This window comes from Saccostrea echinata, unplaced genomic scaffold (assembly GCF_033153115.1).
Source record: "Saccostrea echinata isolate AGI-Se365-2 ecotype Australia unplaced genomic scaffold, CSIRO_AGI_Sech_v1 ptg000005l, whole genome shotgun sequence".
NCBI lineage: Eukaryota > Metazoa > Mollusca > Bivalvia > Ostreida > Ostreidae > Saccostrea > Saccostrea echinata.
In genome coordinates this window covers 12,098,795-12,107,910 of record NW_026889754.1, presented here as the reverse complement: position 1 = coordinate 12,107,910, position 9,116 = coordinate 12,098,795, and the positions used below count along the sequence as shown (strand labels likewise).

The 9,116-nt window shown below is 36.1% G+C and overlaps 1 pseudogene; it reads right to left on the bottom strand.

The window, feature by feature from the left end:
* Positions 1-388: 388 nt before the first annotated feature.
* LOC133179886 (uncharacterized) lies at positions 389-9,116 on the bottom strand (annotated as a pseudogene).

Here is a 9,116-nt window from a genome sequence, read left to right as displayed (position 1 = left end):
GTCCACTCAAAATGCATACATACAAAAGTTTGAGAGAGAGAGAGAGAGAGAGAGAGTACCCTTTCTAAAGTGATAAAACGACCAAATTTATTTGGTCATTATGAAAGAAAGTGGAATAGAGATACCATCTTTCTCTTCAGTGAAAAACCTACGAATATGTGGTGATATGACACCTGGGGGTTATGTTTCTCGTGCAAGTATCATGAATAAGATCATTACAAAACATTGATAAACGATATGAATGAACGGTAGAGAGAGAGGATCTCTCATGGTTTTTCATTGAAAATGAATTTTATTCAACAATTACAAAAAATTATTTTTTTTTCTCTTTTGTTGCCAGCTATCTGATTGGCTTAATTTAGATCACATGATCAAATATAAAAAAGGGTCATAAACTTTTATTTTTGATGAATGGTGGAAACTCTACATCTTGTACCCTCTTATATCTGGTTGCATTGTATGTTTCCTTCAGTACATCATACAGGTCATATAACTTCTTGCTATCCTTTAACGTTATTTTAGGAAAGTTGCCAACCTTGGTTTTAAGGGGAACCTTCATCATTTCAGCGGCCCCATATCTCTCTTCTAGTCTCTCCCATATTTTCGTAATGCTCTCGCAGGATTCTCTATGTCCGATATTCTTCACTCTTCCAGTGGGCTTACTTCTGATTCAGAAGTGACAGCTCTGAATGAGGTTTTCTAGAGAAAGTAAGTTTAAGGTCGGTTATTGAAATTCGAGAATCTGGACATAAGTATACCCTTTCTCAACAAAAACTTGGTTAACTCACTACCCTTCCCATGATTTTGACCTGTGCAGGTTCGTAGTTGGTGGCAGTTCCGACAAGAAAGAGGGTCCCAGAGGATTCATTGGTGTAGATTTATACTGTTTAAATACTTGTCCCGGAGGAGGAGGCGAGATGTAAACAAGACCTGGGATAGGCATACTAGCAAAACTAAACTGGCCTGGTAGAAGGTCCTTCGTTTGAAACTGGCCTTGCTGAGAATGAAATGATTCAACGAGATCTTACATACCAGGTGTATTTTGGCTCAGAGTATGCTCACTTGAATGAAGTGCAAGATTCTGCTCGTTGACAAAGTTCTTTGTTCTCTTTTGTTGAATTTCACTTAGATCTTCAATTTCTTCAAGCATGGCATTAAGTTCTGCTTCGGCTTCTTCCAGTGCACAGTTATCATGAACAACTTCTTACAAATTTTTAAAACTTGTGGTCTCCAGGTTTTGGTGTTTTGGGGGGGGGGGGGGCTACATTTATTAATAAAGTGAAAATGTGTTAATTCTTTGAAAATCTTCAACTAAGTGCATAGATATGATGATGAGGGTACCTCTATCAAATTTATGAATTTTCTGACCCTGGGACATGGGATTTAGTGTTAGGGTAGGGGTGTGTTGAATGTGTAGTGAAAATGCATTATTTCTTTGAAAATCTTCTCTGCTCCTTTGCATATCGAATGCAAACAGAATTAAAGTTTTAATAAGCAAGAATATTTTTACCAGATTTTTGACTATCAGGACCATTTGGTCAAGTGTTCTGGTCCTAGCCATGGCTCTATTAATTTGTATTCAAATAATTATTCCCCTTTGCCATTCAGTTTTGAAAATTAATCACTGTAAATAATGTATTTGGAAGATAATAGAATAAGAGAATTATGCAAAAAAAGTTATTGAATAATACAAAAAAGTACTTTCATAGTTTAAATGATCAATTAGACTTGTAAGTAATAAATAAATAGAAATGAGACAATAATAACTTATTAAATGTTCTTCAAAGACCAAGATACACCAATGTGAGAGGTCACAATATGGGGTTAAAAGTAGTACAGAAGAACTAATAGTTTGTTAACAGTCTGCATGGTGATAGTGCTAAATGGAGGATAGATTAGAATTTAATGTACAAGTTGTTACTAAATACTAGACTAATTATTTCATTGATTCTGATCATCCTATTTCTCTTGCTTTTGGGCAACAAAGCTTCATCTATCTGTGTATTTTATACTCTATGGATCCTATAAATTATATTATACTCAGGTGACCGTTAAGGCCCTTGTGCCTCTTGTCTTTTTACAACAATAAATGCTCTCCAGGAGAGGAGTGTGCAAGATATAAAAGCAACTCGTTATAAATATGAGATTCCAGATATTAATTCATTAAAAAAAGACGGTGTCAAAAAATGTATACGCTTCAGTTTAAATTCACTTTTTGTTCATTATTCTGCGTGCTTAAAAACAACCATAATATTGCATTTTGTATTTCGGAGAATCTTCTCCAAAAAAAACAAAATCGGCTTCGTCACGTGACATAAAGAAATGCATATGCTTCAGTTTAAATTCACTTTCTGTTCTTCATTATTCTGCGAGCTTAAAAAACAACCATAATGTTGCATTTTGTATTTCGGAGTATCTTCTCCAAAAAAAATTATCGGCTTCGTCACGTGACATAGATCAAGTGTATCAGCACCGTGAGCACGTCGCCACGTGAAAATGCTGCTTTCTTTTCAATATCGGCAGTTGAAGGGAACGCATCTAAAATGGAAAGGAGTGTCTTAGCAAATTATCATCAAGGTTGTCAAATGTTTGCGCCATTTAATGGAGTACAATGTACGGCAATAGCGCTCATTGCTTTGCTAACATTTATGAGTCCCCCGTCAGATTTCACAAGTTTTCAATTAGATCAGATGTTGCACGATAGCACCAAACTTTATGCCAGTATTTCTCAAGAATTACAATCTTTACAATATTTAGGTCACAATCAAATGCCAAAAGTGTTGAATTACTGAAATAACGAGTTTACTTAGGAATATATTTACGGAATAATAGGTACAGGGACTCGTTCCCAAAATGACGAATCTGGTCAAATGAATTTGTATGATGCATTATCTCAAGCAATGCTATTATCTTCAAATTTTTTGTTAACTATGAATGATCTAACTATTGCTTTGCATGCAGATGCAAGTAACAATCAGTTCTTGATGTTTGATTCTCTTCTCTCAAGATGCAGATAATGGTGCAGCGGTGTTGATGGTTTAACCTTTTGGTTATCCCTTTGTTCGTCTTCGGCGAAAAATGATACTGGCTCCACCAATGCCCTCTCTCCTTTTCCCTTCATAGCTAGATTCCTGATGATTCCAATGTTGGTTTCCCACCGTACAGGTGTTGCTGTGGTGATGGTTTCATTGTTGTCTCCATGATTTCACAGTAGGTAGAAAATACATTTTCCTCACTACACCATAGTTTGTATCCTTTCCTATACTTTGGGGTAACATCAAAATGTCAGCTCCTAAATCAAGTTTCTTAGTTTCATCTTCTTAATCTCCATGGATGATCATCTCTTTCTCAGAGAAATTAACACTATCGTCAACATGTACAAGAAGTATAGGAGATTGTCCTAAAATTCAGAATTGCTGCCCGTAAAATGTCGCTTTATGCTACCAGTTTTCAATTTCAAGAAAAACTTCAAATCTTAAATCCTAAAACATCTCTTAACATATTCATGTGAATTTCTTGAAGTGCTACTTCACCTATATCTGTAAGGCTTAACCAAAAGTAAGGGTGACGTCTCAGTAGACATTTCTTTTTGATACAATAATAATGCAGTCTCATTTTTTTCTTTGTTGTTCTGCAAACCAGTTTTCCATCCTCTGCTTGATGTGGGTATTTATATCTCTCAAGATGAGAGAACATTATATCAAATGGTGGCAAAGAATTATTGGTGCTGATCAAGGAAGTGCATGAAGTACAGAATACTGCTCGTTTCCCTTTTACAGAACAAACTCTGACAATTTTGAATGTTCATCATTATTACCAACACTGCATCCCATCTGAAATACAGAAACAAAAGAAGAACTAGCACACTTTACCACATTTTAAGCATTTGAAGATAAAAATAAAAGGCAGCACCCCTCTTTTAAGCATTTGTTTAGTTCAGCTTGTTTCAAGTTATCCTCCCATGGTTCTCCAAACAACTCTTTGATGTCATCTGCTGATGCAGCTGAGAAGGACTTAAGTGCTATCTCTTTAAGGTAAAGTCGCTTAAACAACTTTGTGAGGAGTATCTTTAAGGTTCAAAAGAAAATACACATTCAAGGCTCTGTCTTTAAAGACATATTCTAAATATGTATTAAGGAACAATGTAAATTGCATTTTCATTTCATCTACTTTTACATATATTTAAAAAAACCTTGACCGGTTCTATGCAGTGCATCATCTCTTGCTTGTGTCATGATTTTGGCTTGCAATGTCTCTCAGTTGAGAGATGGTATATATGCTTTTAATTTTTTTAGACATTACTTGCTTCAGTTCTGTGTCGAATTAGTGATGATGGCTCCAATACCAAGTCTTTCACTCCTACATAAACTTGGTCCCTGTAAAATGACCTACATATGGATTCTGGTATATCAAGAAGCATAGTCACACTTGGAACTATACTTAATTTGGTAAAGTCATGATCAGACACTGCAAAAACCTTCTCTTGGCAAACTATGACTCTTTTACTACGATCCACTTTTGCAACTGGAAGGTTTGGTTCCCCTACTTTACAACTTTACAATGATGTTTATCATCCATACACACAAATTTTGTAAACTCTCTTAATTTCACAGCCAATTCTTTCAAATACCGAAAAGCGGCTGATGCATAATGTATGTCCATGTGCTCTTTTCTTAACTGACGACTTTGAACTTGGAATTTTACTTGTAATTTTCCTGTGTACTGTAATGAAGAGTATGATGTCGCATTCTAAGGGGCAAACTGAAATCGTAACCACTGCTCACATGGAATAGGTGTATCAGGTGGGTAAGTTAATGCAACTTGTCTATGCAAATCTGGAATTGATATTGCCCCTTGTTCTGCTCATGCAAGTCTTAAATAAAGTCTAGATCTTGCAGATTACAATGCTTGTTGGACTCATTCTTTTTCTTTTAGATGTGAAGCAGCACTGTTACCACCTGTCAGAGTCTTGTATACATTTCTTGCATGCATTAGCTTCAAGGAGCATATCAGGGAAGTCAGGGAAGTTCCGTCGCATTGCTCTAGTGTGCTAAGAGGGCATGTTTTTCTATATTCGCTAAATCACCTCTTGATTTTTCGATATCCGGTCATCTTCAGTCTGACTTGCTGGGATTTTCCACAAAAAGTTGTGCGTTCCAAGGCTGTTACCAGCTGCAACACAATAATGTATGCACTTATGGGAAATGGCATGGTCAATATATCTTCTGTTGCGAGTGTCATCTAGGGTATATTCATCAACACACATTGGCTCTAACTCTCAAGGTGTCTAAGTGGCTAGTCAATGATTTGTAACGTGAAAAAAACGTGGGCTTCACAACGCATTTAGGTTGAATTAACTTTAGTGACTGCATATCATCCAAAATGCGTTCAGGAAAATTAAGACAGTGTATTGTTTTCGTTTTTGTTTTTTTTTTCTAAAGATTTTTTCAAGTAATCTGAATATTTGTACATTATCTCTGCTAAGCCTTTTGACTGCAGTTTATTTGGGTGCCACATTCGTCCAGTTATCCAGACTTGCTCTAGAACAATGTCAAGTTGTTGAGCATGTGCCAGTTAATTTGATCTGTCAATTCCTGGCTTTTGTGCTTTGATTTAGATGGGTCAATAAAACCAACTAAGTGTTCAAACAACAGAGGATAAAAAAAAACCCTGCTTTGGAAACTATCACTGAATGGATCAATGTACCAAAGGCTATTTGTCACAGCATTCAAAAAGTACTTGCCAGACTACAAGCTTTCCGTTGTGAATCCAAGTCCAGATTTCTCTAATATCTGCAATACTTTATTGTATACTATGCGTTTGTTATTATCTTCATTTAGTGGAGAAGAAGTGTAGGATTCTTAGATGCATTCAATAGTACTTTAAATGCATCTGTCCGTGATTTCTCTTCATTGTTGACATTAATAGAACCCATGCAACGTTTCCATCCTTGTTTGACTGCAAGGAATACATCGTCCGGATAGAGACCCTACTTCAGATAAGCACAGTGTGGACATTACACGATCAAATAAATCCGTTTCCGAGCGCCCGACCTCTACAGTACAGGGGAACCTAACAATTTTTCTGGGAAATTGAAAAATGCAACATGCAATTTTCTATGTTTCAAGTCTTCGTAAATTCTCCCACCGAACAATTCCCACTATATCCACCAAAAATGTTCCAAGGTAATATGATGGAAGTGGCACTCACAATTTGTGCAGATAACGGAGACATGATTACTGTAGATATATCCCGCAAGAAAAAACTTTTTATTGACATGGGCTTCGAATGTATTCCGAGTCACTTAAGCGTTTGTTATTGTTTGGATAAGAGAGAAAACCTATAACAATAAAGTACGAAAATTCCGGAAAAAAAAAATAAAAAAAGTCGACGCGGCTATGATTTTACCGAAGCGGCGTTGCCTGAGAAACTATTCATTTATACACCTTAAAAGTTTTTGAAGAGTTATCTGCCCTTTGTGAATAGAAGAAAAGTTAGTCATCTGCCCTTGATGAATGGAAGACAAGTCTTTTTTTTTTTTAAATATCTATGGTGAATGATTCATTTTATTTCATATTATAATAAAGAGAGAATTTATCCATATTTGTATGAAATTCTGAAATTCAGATTACTTTTTACAATATCTTAATTACACATGCGCTGCCCATAACTTGAATGTTATCTTAAAGGTATAATTAACTGTAAATAATTCAAACTTGATACATACCTTTGGTGGAGTATCTATGTTTGAAAACATCTTCAAAATGCTGCCATGATTTAAAAATCTAACCATTCATTTATTGGGTACAAAAATATGGTCATTATACATTGAATACCTTAAAAAACAATGCAGTGATGAAACTTCAAGTGTTTACCAACAAAACAAGATTGTGTTTGTTTGCTTCGAGGGAAATACTAAAAGATAAAGAGTTGCGCAATGATTACGAAGAAGATAATCTGCCATGGAGACAATTATGAAAAAATCTTCACGTGCTTTTATTATTGATTTTAAGGTTCATTGATACTCTGTTAAGAGAAATAAACTTAATTGAAAGCTATGCTAAATTTTGTTTGTATTTTACTTAAGCAATACAATTCTTTAGTAAAACAATAAACATTGAACAAGCATTTGATAAAAGTAAACAGGGACATTATGAATCTTAATATCACTCAGGTGACATATAGGTACCTGCTGCTACTTGAGTGTCATAAATATTTGAATATTTCCAGCTTTTTCTCTGGAAGAATAACCACCAGAATTGTGAAAAACATGGCCCCATAGTTCAGGATTCAGACTCCAGGAGATATGTTTAACTGCGTTATCGTCGACTTGTAAGCAAGTAACCGTAATCAGAAAATTCTGGACCGATTTAAAGAGGAAACGCGATATCAGTTTAACTAATCATGAATTGAACTATGGAAAAATGCACCGCAATATACCGTGAAACGGTATATGATTGCATTCTTAATCTTGTTGGTTGAGGGAGTTTGAATGTAAATATACATTCACGATACAAATTTGAAGTTAACAAAGCACAGTCTAGATGGATAAAAGGATCTTTAGCCCACCTCAAAGTTTACACAAATGAGTTTCTATGCGACAGATCAATAGTTTATGCCTTTCGACAAAGTTGGGGGAGCTTATGTAATACCCTCTATAGCAGGTTTCCTTCAAGTACCTTTATGTCCTACATATTTAGAGATGCATAGATAATTCTTCTAGTATGCTTCATTTTACCGATCATGGTTTCAGATGTTGCAATTTCAGCTAAAGAATGACCAGTTTACTGTTTTTGGACCACAGACAAATTATCTATTGTAAATGGACCAGCTGCACGCCCTTTATTAAATCTAATATCAATTGTTTGTTAAAGAATGTTTTCTATGGCCGATGGAATATTTTAACTATACCTTAAATTGCCTTGGTCCAGTATAAGGAAATTGAATCCATAATGAAAACCACCCTACAAAAATTTTGTTTCTTCAGAGTCAGAACCCTGTAGCCAAAACATTAATGCTCTTGCATCAACATGGGTTATAACAATATCACCTTCTATTTTGGTTTGCTGGGTTTTGATGTTTACTAGAGTTTGCAATGAGTTACTTGTTGGGCTCTGAGAACATGCTGCACTCTTTCTTTGGGTGCTCTACAAAACATCTGCTGCAGATGTGCGCGTACTCACAGTTTGGTCAAACACAGTTCCCATTATTGTTGTTGTAGCTGAAGCATGGTTTCTTTCTTTTTCCACGAAAGGGCTGCTTGTTCTGTTCTGTTTGTAAGTTTTTTCATTCATGTCTAAACTTTTAAGTCCAACTTGTAATGCCTCCAAGTGAAGTTCAGCATTGATTTTTGTCCAAGGGCATTTGAGCAGGATTTTTCATCTCTCCAAGAAAGGAACTGTTCATCGTAGTAGAAAGCTGCTTTTTCACCGACATCATTGCTGAGTTTCTGAATAGTTGCCATGTACTTTATTAAGCAAGGCGATTGTGATGGGAATTTTTCACAATACACTGCTACAAAAACATGAAAAGCGTTCATCCACTGTTAGAGGGATTTGAAGAAATACTTGTGCTCCTTTAGAAGAAGGTAAATGAATTATCATTTCCTTGGAAAGCTTCAAGCTTGGCAGAGGTTTGCTTGAAAATTAGGGACCCTAGCTGAATATACTCCTCTGCCCATATTTTAAATCTTATTTTCAGGTCAATACCCTGTCTTAATGGACGGCTTGCATGTACGGGGCCCGTCACATTGAATGCATTACCTTTTAAGGACTGCAGGACCGGGTTCACACTGTCTGATGTTTGCTGATTTACATTATCTGCATGGAGGTGTTGCTATGCTGATGACGTTGCCGGGTTCTGTTGTGATGGTGTCTCAGACTTTTGATTATGTCATTTCCAGGGAGGGATTGTTGTACCGATGCAGCTGCATGGCTCTGTTCAGATGAAGATGCAGATTGCGACAAGCAGTTGGATGGATTATTCATTTCTTGTAGCTGTGCCACAACCTTGCTCGCTATTGTAGGAAATGCTTCTACCACCATTTCTTTCAGCATATCCTTGACCTCCTCCTTTAAGCCTTCTGTAACCCGTCTCCTTTTCCTAGGCTGTGACAT